We start from the raw sequence: 12,011 nt of genomic DNA, 5'->3' as shown, positions 1-12,011 counted from the left end.
ATAGAAATGTCCTGAAGACTGTAGTTTGTTGTTAAATGCATATAAAAATTAAATGTTTTTTATCTTACAGTATTAAAAACAAGATGTAAAGATTTTTAAGCCATATGGAAAAGAAAGATTTAGTCAATATCTCAGTGAGCCTTAAATATAAATAAGTGATTACTAACGTGACCTTCAATTTCTAATGCTTTTTAAAATGTGATTCAACAGCTAGAAATTTTTCAAAAAATGCAGCCAAAAAACATTGTACTTCCAGAAATTTGGGATAGCATCAAATACTTTTACACTTACAGTAAATTTTTCTAAATGTTGATGTTACCAAGTAAGAGCATAATAAATAACCTTAAGATATGCACCCTTTTATCTCTCACATTATCCTCTTAACAGAATACAATAGGTGGTAGAGAGGATGAAGCAAAGCATTATGATGAGGAAGTGCAAAGCAAGATAATGTTTTATTGTCTTCAAATGAAAATTGGCAATGCACCACTCAGGAGAAGGGACACAGTTTTGAAGCTTAATTTTAACTTGCCAGCTTCCAAAAACATTTTTCTGCTTTGAAGCTTTTCAGTCTTCTACTGTACTCACTCACCCAATGATTTTCCCCATGATGAACAGACTCTTCTGAGACAGTAATTTTCCTCAATGATCAAAAGAATAATCTTAAAAACGTGCTTATATAGTAGTCAGGGACTGGCAGCCAGTAGAACTGGTAAGATGGCTGTCAGTTCTTCACCAAACTCTGGTAACAGATGTCTGAAGCTTCAAAACCAGGCAATCTGTTAAGGTTTGATAAAACTTCTCTGGTATAAATGGTGACATTCACTTGACCAACATCTCAGACCACTCTAGATGTCTATTGTTCTTCAGTTGTTCTGCTCAATGTCCTGTATCTAAATAGGAAAAAAATTAGAAGCAGGAAATACTGTTTCCAAGTACAAATTCTTTTAATGTTTTATTATAAGACCACTATCTACTAGTGACTTATTTGAACTTATTAAATCTATTTGGATTGACAGTTGAAAATCTGAACATCACCACAAATAAAAGTATTGTATGTTGATGTGCATTCCCAAGAACCCATAATTTAAATGGTTCAATAGTCTGCTTCTTCAATTCTGTCTTAGTTTTTGTCACAGATATTTTTCTTAAAAGATATTGCTGTTCCAGCAACAACATCAACTGGATTAAAGACACTATGGCTCATTGATTAGAATACAAATGCATAATATGACTGCAGCTGACTAAAGGCTTTGCTACATAGTAAATAAAAACATAGTACTTTTACAGCATTTTGCATCAGTAGCTCTCAAGGCTTTATAAAAGAGTTGTATTATTCCCATTGTATAAATGGTGAATTGAGGCACATAAAGGTTAAACGACTTGCCCAAGATCACTAAGCATGTCAGTGATAGAACCCAGAATAGAACACAGGTCCCCTGACTCACAGTCCTACATGCACTATATACTTCCTCCATAAGGCAAGGTTTCTCCAAAAGAAAAAGTCTACTGTGTATATTCAAACTTTGCCAGAATATAAGCAACTAAATATTTCAGAAAGCTGCTGCGTAGAAGCATATGTCATCCAGTAATGTAAAATAATCACTATGATCATACTACCTATAGCTATCTTCCGTTATAAAAATTGCCTTTTGGGTCATCATCAAATAAATAATGATCCAGTGATTTACCCACCTTTTCAATAAGGATAAAAGTGGTGCTGGAGTATTTCCATCAAAAACTTTAGGCCCAATATCTAGACAGTTTGTTATACTTGGTGCAAATATAATTTGTTTTAGTGACAATATAAAAGGAAGGAAGGAAAAAAGTCCAGTAAGAGCTTAGATACACCGTAAGATGCACTTGAAGCATGCATGGCAAAGCTCATATTACCGATGTGGAGGCAATTCCTTACATTTGCATCTGTGATGATTACTGGTCCCTGAGGATCCAGGAAAGGCACTCCTATGGAAAGATCATGAGGATGCTTCCATCATATAGGAAGACCTGGAGTACTGAAGTTGGGATGCTCTTAGTCTGTAGGACCTTCATGTGGGGTTCACTGAGATAGGAGGAGGAGAAGCAGGGCCAAATGTGCTTCCTAGCCTACAACCAAATCTATGAAGGGTTACATGACACAAAGCATCTGGAGGATCTGTTTGATCAGATAGTCATCTGATTTCCCAATGTGAGCTTCTGAAAGAAAGGCCTTCTTAATTCTAGGGTAGGTTGAAGACAATTCAAGTGGACCTATTTCTGGGAAAGGACAAGTTCACTCTCCTTGATGTTTGTTTATTTTAAAAAAAGTCCCAGGCAATTAAGAGCTCCACTGACTTCTGAACTCCGCCCCCAAGCCTCCAGAATTGACAGAGCCTTTCAAGGCACTTTCTCAGAGTCCTCTATAAGATAAGACACAACTTGCTCTATAAGCAACTGAGCTGGGGAGGCTCTTCCTCTCTTGGAAGCACCCACCCACCTCAGAGCTTTCTTGCCACAGAAAGGATCGATGTCACTCCATAGTCTATGCAATGCATTGCTTGCTACTTCAATCCTACTGTCACTGGCCACAGCTGCAGGAACCTGTCTCACCATGAAGGTTTCAGTGTTGTTGTAGCCAAGCCATGCTAATTCCAGGATATTAGAGAGTCAAGGTGGGTGAGGTAATGTTTTATTGGATCAACTTCTGCTGGTGAAGAAACAAGCTTTTGAACATTCACCTTGAAGAAGCAGATAACTGAGGCTAAGAAAGAAGGTGCTGCTGATAGGAAGGATTCTGCCAAAAGTCTAGAATCCAGGTAGAGAGTGGAGCTGCCTTCAACAGTGTAATAAGGTGCAACAGCTCAGTGTGGGCTCCTCACACAATGCAAATTTGATAGCAACTGTAACACAGTACAGCAAAAGAGAACACAAGAAAACTATGAGTGTCAACACAACAATATATTGCAAAAGGGAACTCAGGGACAGAATAGGAGGCAGGGAGATTGGGAAGTACTCATTCACTCTTGAGAAAATTAGAAATGACAGAAAAGTAATCATGCAAGCTTTTCTCCTTCCATCCTCCCATTATGTAGTCTTCTAGATAACACAGTGGCAGACTTACTTGCCATTCTCAAGTCATGCATGATCCTCTTTACTGATTCAAACAGAGTTCAAGGTATACTATAATGTCTGCAGCTAATAATGATATAGTGTTACATAAAATTTTGATTATTTCTCACTCAACTTCCTTCATTTTTACCTTCAAAAAGGATCTATGAAACTTACACTAATAATAATAAGTGGTCATGATCTGGCAAGTGTTCATTCAATTCTACTGAATTCTTCCTGGAAATAGAACAGTAAGTACTCAATTTATAAGGAAGTCAGTTTTGCAAATATTTTGTAGTATGGGGATTGTCTGGGTCACTTTACAAATAAAACCAGATTTGTCCATATCAATGTTATCTATAAACATGTAAAACTGTATATCTATCCCAAATGTTACAGATGATGAGATTAATTGTGTGCATAGTTTCTGATAGACAGAATAAAATGCCTTTTGTATTCATCTTCTGCCAGGCTAATATGCTCTTGTAGCATTTTAGAGACTCACAAACAATCTTTATTGAGCACCATATTGACAGAAGACAAAACACAGTAACTTTTCACTCAGGTGCTTCCAAAGGCAATGAAGCAAAGCAAGTGCATAAAGCTGCATGAACCTATTATAAATCATAAGAAGAAATGCCATACGCAAGAGTGCAAACAATTCCCAAAGGGGACAAAACCAGCAAACTGGGAAGATCTGACACAAACATGAAAGTCACAGAACTACATGAAAACAAATGTTAGAAAACTATGAAAAAGAGAGGATTGTTTTAACTTGTGCTACCACATAAGCACAATTGATAAATGAACCTAAAGGCCACCTTGCCAACACTACCAAGCAAATTTTTACCAAAGTATGAACCATTCTTGATTGATCTCTGTTATAAATTATGTACAAGAAGCTACATTAGAAGAGTGTTATTTAGGTTGTAAAGTTAGGAAACACTATTTATGGTTGTCTATGCAACCTTAATTCAGCCATTATGCATTCTACCTGCACACTAAATGAGGCAGTGTTCCCATGGAAAAAAATCATATGTGATCATGTAATTAAAGATGACAATACATATGTACAAGGGGGCCAAATTAAGGTTACCTGGGCAACCATAAGCCTTGCATTTCTTAACTTTTGAGTACTTGGCTTTATTACCTAAATTATGTTATTTTAATGTAGTTGTTTTGTATGTAATTTCCTAGGGCTCTTTAAAAGACAAACGTAAAAATCAAATTTTATTATGTACAACTTCTACAAACTTCCTATCATGAATCATCAGCAGGCTTTGAACCCTGCACCTTCAGCACTACGGTACAGATTTTTACACTTCAGCTCCAGGAGAAACCCCACTCCCAGGGCCGGCTCCAGGCACCAGCGTTCCAAGCAGGTGCTTAGGGCGGCAGTTAGAAAGGGGCGACAGTTCCTCCGGTTGCGGCAGCAATTCGGCAGCAGCTTCTCTGTTCTGCCCGGCAGTTTTTTTCACTGCTTGGGGTGGCAAAAACTGTAGAGCCGGCCCTGTCCACTGCATTGGCAGCTGGGGAAGATTGTCTTCCCAGAGTGACAGGAAAAGTTGCTGGCACTGTGTACTGGGTGCAAGGGGTGGTCAGGGGGGATCTGATTCAGCTCGCTCTCATTTCCCCACCCCAACACGATGGAGAACTCTTGCCCCATGTGGTGCATTCAGAGGGGTAAATAAATAACTGGTGCCAGGTGCTGGGATGGGGAGGGGAAAGAAAAGGAGGGATAGAAGCAAACCTGCCTTGACTTTCTCTCCCCTCACCTCACTGGTAGATGAGAAAGCTTCTGTCCCACTTGGTGCACTAGGATGGGGGGAGGGGACTGTATGCTGGGGTCTCATGCCGCATCCGGAGAGAATGACATGGGGGTTTGTTCAGGGAAAGCCCACCCTGGCTCTCATCACTCTCCTTTCTCCCTCCCCACCCCACTTACAGCTGCTGTGGCAGTTCCCAGCATTCCCAGTGCAGTGGCTGCTGCTTTTACAACTCAGCTAAATTTGCATAGAATTTCACAGGACAAATAAATGTTACTGCTATAGCCTCAGAGGTTTCTCCCTTCTGAATATCAAAGGCCTTCTGCAAATAATAGAAGTGGGGAGGTTTCTCAAAGAAAAGGTCACAAGAACCCTTTATAATGGAAAACGTTAGGTAATCTAAATATAGGAATAACTACCAGCACTAAGCCCCAGTTTTCTTCAGTATCCAAATGTATACTTTCTCGTTCCAATCACCACCAATCCCTGGGGGACCCCACTCAGTCTCTTTTCATATTGACAATTAGTTTCTGATATCTACACTTTGCTTCCTAGCTTTTAAATACTTTCAAAGCTCCTTGACAAGAACTTACCTTTCACCCCATGGTAACCAAATTACCTTCAGACCTTAACAGATATAGATATAATTTAATTTATTTCATACATGACACTACCAAAATCACCAAGATAAGCTACAATGATTCTGCAGAATATTATCCAGGAACCTTACAGAACCTAAGGTCAGAAAATCAAAAGGGCTATAGAAATACTGTTTTGTACATTCTGTTAGTGTGTATTATCTTTTAAGCTACAACGTACTTCTGTATGACTATACCATACTATTGCTTTAGCATTCAACCAGTGAACTGGAGAATAAGAAGGGGATGCAAAATATAAAAATAAAGTCTCTCTCTCTCTCTCACACACACACACACACAGAGCATAGAAAAAGAAAACTGAGAAGGAACAAAAAGGAAAGTGACAGAACATGAAAGGAGAAAAATATGAATTGAAGATGTTTTTTTAATGGCAACTGTGCTAGGCACAGTACAAGGAGACACAGATGTTCCACAGAATGCCAACCTATCAATCCATCAAAAAGGGGCACTCCAACAACAACAAAAAGTGTGGCAACTAGGCAAAAGTAATCATGTCACCTTCCCCACCCCTCACTATCGTGAATGGCACAGCTGGATACAATACTGAATCATCTACAATCCCAGGAACTGTCCTCCCACAAATTCACAATCCTCCTGACTAAGGGCTTGTCTACACAAGAAAGTTTTACTCGTTATAATGTATAGTTAAACAGATATAGTTATACAAGTTGTGACCCAAGAATCCCATAATGCTACCTTGCAAAAGCGGTCCATAGGGGTTACAGGGTTCTCCTCAGTCTGGCATATACGTTCTAGTTCAGCAAAGAATGTCATGTGACATCTCAAAATAAAATGGTGTCACACTAGTCATCAATATGATTGTGAACTCGTGTATGAATGTTATACAAGGAGTTATGTACATACGCTGCACATTATGTTCTTTAGGTTTGGGTCTAGTCACCAGAAAAGGTGAAAAACAGGTATTTTTTGTCAGACAAGAAATGTTAATCTATCTGGTTGTTTACATGTAAACTAAGTATTGTATGGTTCACAATGGTCTCGTCTCATCAGTCTAATCTGAATGCTAATGAAGAATTGTAAAAACTTCCAAAGAAAAGTGATAGGAAGATGCAAGGGTGGGGGAGAAAACCCTAGCTTGAGGTGCACATCAAAGATTTGTTACATTTGAGGGACACAAAATACCCTGTCATCCTTCACTTAGGAGGTAAATGGACAGCACGTTTTCTTAATGAAAGAGGAGTCTCAACCAGACTGGAGAGAGCTTTGGGTGAGAAAATCTCCTTTAGACAAGACAGTAACTCGTCCTAAGGGAAAGGTTGTATAAGTCTGGACATAAGGTAAAGATGCATCATGGTACACAGGAATAGAGGCCTTGGTGTGTGTGCGTGTGTATCAGTGTGAATGAGGGTCGCCGAAAGACGTCCAGAGCACCCTGCGAAGCCAAAAGGCTTGTGACCGGGACTGTCTCTAACACAAGCCCAGTGGACAACCCCTCAGTACCAGTACATTAACCTTTTTGGGGGCGGCAACACAGTTCCCCAGCACCGCTCTGTATCTGATCTTGCTGCACAATCAATAAGTTCGGATGGCATAAGCCCAAAAGGGACAGATAGCCTCACGGACAGTCCTCCTCCGATACCCCAATAGAGATTTCAAAAGGTCTCTCACCTCTATTGTGGTGCCATGGGGTTCGAAGGGGAACAGTCCGCAGCAGCTGCTGTTGTCTCTGCAGGTGTTGCCATCCTGGATGAGCCCCCAAATTGTCAGAGAAAAACATAGTTCTCACTCTCAGGTTGGGTGCAGCAAGTCAGATACACTTCATTATCTCAAGCAATTGCACAGAGGGAGGGAGTGCACTAGGACACAGGGTTTCCCCCACCTAGGCAGGTCTCTCCAAGATAAATAATTAGAGCAAGTATTTATACCCTTCCCCACTATAGTCTTGAAAATACCCCACATCTGGTCTCAAGCATAAAGAGAAACAAAGTTATAAAAATATATATTAAATGTGAATGCATCCTATTGGGGCACAGCAGAGCAGTGGCGGCTGTTAAGGAAGTCAAGTAAGTTTATCTGGTTCCATTTTTCTGCTTTTTCATTGGTATTAATGGATGCAGCAGGTAGGCAGAGTTGTAGGAAAAAATAACTAGTGCGTTAGTAGCCCTGTCCTGGTTTCCTTTTTTCAGCATCTGGTTTCACACTAAATTAGATGCCTCCTGATGTCTGACACTCTTTCTCCAGTTCTACTCAGACTACAGCCTTCCTGTTTTTTAAACAAATTAAAAACAATAAATTTTCCATCCCACACAAAATAGTCTGTTTTGTGTGATTGTATTCATGCACTGGGCACAGCTGTCAAAGGGAAGTCTTGCAGGGCAGATGAATCCAGTCAGGCACACTGAGCAAACATTTGGTAAACTTTCTGCTGCATCCTGGAGAGCAGGAGAATCATGTGATTCTACCCTGACAAAGATGAAAGCAAAAGACCTGTCACCTCAAGGGATTACGCTCAGACACAAAGGGGTCAAAGGTGTAAATAGCTCTTAGATGTGACATAACCATCTAAATTCTGCAGCATCCCACTACTTCAGGCTGCAGTAGATTTTAACTCAGCAGCAGCAACGTTTTGGTTCGACATTTCATCATCAGAAGCTGTACTGGAATACACAGGAACCCCTGTGACATCACATTCTTGTGCACCAGTAATGGTAAGGATATCATTTTTTATAGTAGTCTGATGTTTTCACCGGTGACTCCACATTCCCATTGCTTCATGGGATGGTCAAACTACCAATGATGAGAAAAAATTCTGAATTCTTCAGAAACAAGTTGGGGTCTATTGTTAGCAAATACAGTGTTCAGAATCCCATATCTTGCAAAATCTTTCATTTGCTAATCACTTCCTAACTCTCATATCAGGCAGAAAGAAAAGGAGTACTTGTGGCACCTTAGAGACTAACCAATTTATTTGAGCATAAGCTTTCGTGAGCTACAGCTCACTTCATCAGATGCATACTGTGGAAAGTACAGAAGATGTTTTTATACACACAAACCATGAAAAAATGCGTGATTATCACTACAAAAGGTTTTCTCCCCCCCCCCCCCCCCAACCCATTCTCCTGCTGCTGGTAATAGGTATCAGGCAAAGTATTCCAGAAGTTGGAATAGTAAGGTTTTCCTTGAGGGTAAATAAATTCACTGCAATTGCCTTCCACACCCTGATAAGAAGCTCATGTATCATTAGAGTCCCGCTATTGGTTGCCACAAGAGTGACATCTCTCACACTTTTACATATAGGACCACAATTGTGCATTCATTCCCCAACAGTAAATAAATCTTGAACCTAACTCATCCTTCAGTTCCACTAATCAATTCTACACTAGTCCATGGCAGATACTTTAATGCAGATACGAGCAACGTGGACGCAGCTCTAACTTGAGACAGATGAGGCTGGTCTCCAGAGATCCTTATGTTGGTTGGGGATAGTCAGAGCACAGCAAGCTCTGGGCACATCTCCTGACCCTCCCTCCCCCCTGAATTAAGGGTTGCAGGAGGAAGACACAGGAGCCAGCTGAACCAGCCTGTGCTGACTGGAAATCCTAAGAATCTCCTGCAGGGGACTTGAAGGGATTAAATGTATTTATAGAAGTGGGAATCTGCTCTGATAGCTATAGAAAGGTTTTGCCAAATTTTTGTGCTACTAATCTGGATAGAAGGCCACAGAAGGCAACTGAAAGATTTTATGACAAATGAACAATTGGTTTACCTTGTTTTTCTGCTTAGTTCAATACATGGCTTAATGGATGAAAAGACCCAGCTTTTCGCAACCAAAGCAAAACAAGTTGGTTTGTTCATCAATAAGGGGGAGACATATATATATATATATAGCTATCAATATCCCAAAAGCAACTATCAGAGTAGACGGAGAAACACTAGAAGTATGTCATTTTACCTATCTAGGGAGTGAAATGTGCAATGATCGTTACACCATGCTAGACGTCAAGCAACAAATAGCAAATCACTTTCATCAACCTGAAAAGTAACATTACTGACATTTACACAAATATATAAATTTTTAACATCAGCATTGTGTGTCTCCTTTTGATGGAGCAGAGTCATGGAAATCTACAACTGAAACTGATAAGAACAACTCATTCCAAAGTAAATTTCTGCAAAAGATCTTCAGCTTTCACTTCAGAATTAATTGCAACATCGGAAATTCTAAGGAGAGCAAACCAACCTATGCCATCAAACGTGGTAAGAATATGATGATAGACATTCAGGATATGCTTTAAAGATGCTACCAACATGACTTCCACATCAAGTGATAATATGGATACCATCTGGAAAAAGGAAAAATAAGGCGACCAAGAGAAACATTTCACAAAGAGAAAGAAACCAAATCCATCAACATGACATTCAGAAGCCTAAACAGACCAACAAAAGACCAAAATAAGTGACGGAAACTGATGGATACTCTGTGCATCTAAGGTTGCGGGCGGATAAAGAAGAATATAGATAGTATTCTCAGAGTACTTGCAAGATTATAATCTATTTTAGACAGTGAAATGGAAACAGTTTAGGTATATCAAGGTATTGAGAAGCAAAGAAACAAAGGAAAATGTTATTCTTGTGTAACTTTAAATGCTATGCGCTACTGATAGGAAAGGACAGTACTATCATCATGGCTAGCCATCCATCACAAGACTAACACCCCATAAATTAAGGTCTAATAGTTTGCAAGAGGGAAGAAAAAATATTTTTATATGTTTATAATTACCATTGATATATTTCAGTGGCAATCAATGGATCAAAGTAGTGAATTCTAGCTTTGACCAATATCAGATAGAGAGGCTATATTTAAGAGTTCATACATGGAAAAAGAATACTGCTCCTTCAGTATGGTGGTTGGGGACTCTCTCCTCAGGGGGACTGAGTTATCTATCTGCTGCCCCAACTGGGAAAACCGAGAAGTCTGCTGCTTGCCAGGAGCTAGGTTTCACGATCTGATGGAGAGATTGCCGAGACTCATCAAGCCCTCGGATCGCTACCCCTTCCTGCTTCTCCACGTGGGCACCAATGACACTGCCAAGAATGACCTTGAGCAGATCACTGCAGACTACGTGGCTCTGGGAAGAAGGATAAAGGAGTTTGAGGTGCAAGTGGTGTTCTTGTCCATCCTCCGCGTGGAAGGAAAAGGCCTGGGTAAAGACCATTGAATCGTGGAAGTCAACTGAATGGCTATGCAAGTGGTGTCGGAGAGAAGACTAGGCTGTTCTCAGTGGTGGCAGATGACAGCACAAGAAGCAATGGTCTCAAGTTGCTGTGGGGGAGGTCTCTAGGTTGGATATTAGAAAACACTTTTTCACTAGGAGGGTGGTGAAGCACTGGAATGTGTTACCTAGGGAAGTGGTGGAATCTCCTTCCTTAGAAGTTTTTAAGGTCAGGCTTGACAAAGCCCTGGCTGGGATGATTTAGTTGGGGATTGGTCCTGCTTTGAGCAGGGGGTTGGACTAGATGACCTCCTGAGGTCCCTTCCAACCCTGATATTCTATGGTTCTATGATTCTATGGCTAATGTTTTTTCCCCCACACACAATACTGTTGAAAGGACCAGAGGAAATATAAGTACAGTACTTCTTCCAGAGTAGCAGCCGTGTTAGTCTGTATTCGCAAAAAGAAAAGGAGTACTTGTGGCACCTTACAGACTAACCAATTTATTTGAGCATAAGCTTTCGTGAGCTACAGCTCACTTCTCTAAGGTGCCACAAGTACTCCTTTTCTTTTTACAGTACTTCTGATTCTTTCAATCCCACTTTCCCTTCCTACACTCAGAAAAAAATTCAACATTTTAGGATACTTTTCCTAAATGTATAATACTCTCAGAAGCATTAGGAAAAACGTCAATAGGTTAGGTAGTTGCCTTCAAAATTAGTGTCTTTAATCTAAAAAAATGACAGCTTCAGACTTCTAGACTTCTTTCCAACTCTAGTCTATATGCCTTTTCTTCAAAAGACGTTCTTACAACAGATTGGTTATCTGACCTAATTATACAGATATTTGAAGTCATATTAGATAGTCTATCACATGCTATGATTAGCTCACAAAATGTACAATTAACTAATACAATTTTAAATAATATAATATAGATATCTGATTGACATTGATGAGGAAGACAAACTACATACTTGTCCAGGTCAGGAAGGGCTAAATGGTCAGTCCTAGAAATGTGAACTGTCAATCCTGCCCCACAAAACCTGCCATCAGTATCAATGCTTGAGGGAACAAAAAAGGCAGAAATAGAACCTCAGAGCAGAGCTGTCTTGACACAGGGATACTGGATCTGAAGCAGAAAAGACCTGGAGTGTGCAGTGAGCAGCCCTGAATTGGAAATCCTACAAGCAATCAAGCCTGGGGAGAAGGCTTAGATTGTATTAACTGATCACCAGACTGGAAGCTGGTGGTGCTGAGGGACCAGTTATCATGGCCCCATTATGGGCAAACAGAGGGAGTCCTAACCAGTAATGTACATACTTGGT

General features: G+C 40.1%; 1 protein-coding gene across 3 annotated transcripts in view; it reads right to left on the bottom strand.

Annotated features, from left to right (window-relative positions):
* FUT8 (fucosyltransferase 8) overlaps window positions 1-12,011 on the bottom strand; it is a 277,116-nt gene that overhangs the window by 102,696 nt on the left and 162,409 nt on the right. The window contains exon 2 of one of the 3 annotated variants that reach the window (XM_077818685.1): window positions 593-893. The exons of the other annotated variants lie outside the window; for them this stretch is intronic. The gene's annotated coding sequence lies outside the window, so the exon portion shown is untranslated. The remainder of the gene's footprint in view (window positions 1-592; window positions 894-12,011) is intronic. 3 annotated transcript variants of the gene reach the window in all.

Source organism: Eretmochelys imbricata, chromosome 6, assembly GCF_965152235.1.
Source record: "Eretmochelys imbricata isolate rEreImb1 chromosome 6, rEreImb1.hap1, whole genome shotgun sequence".
In the NCBI taxonomy this organism is placed as follows: domain Eukaryota; kingdom Metazoa; phylum Chordata; order Testudines; family Cheloniidae; genus Eretmochelys; species Eretmochelys imbricata.
Note: the sequence above shows the minus strand (reverse complement) of the source record. Positions and strands in the feature narration are given on the sequence as shown.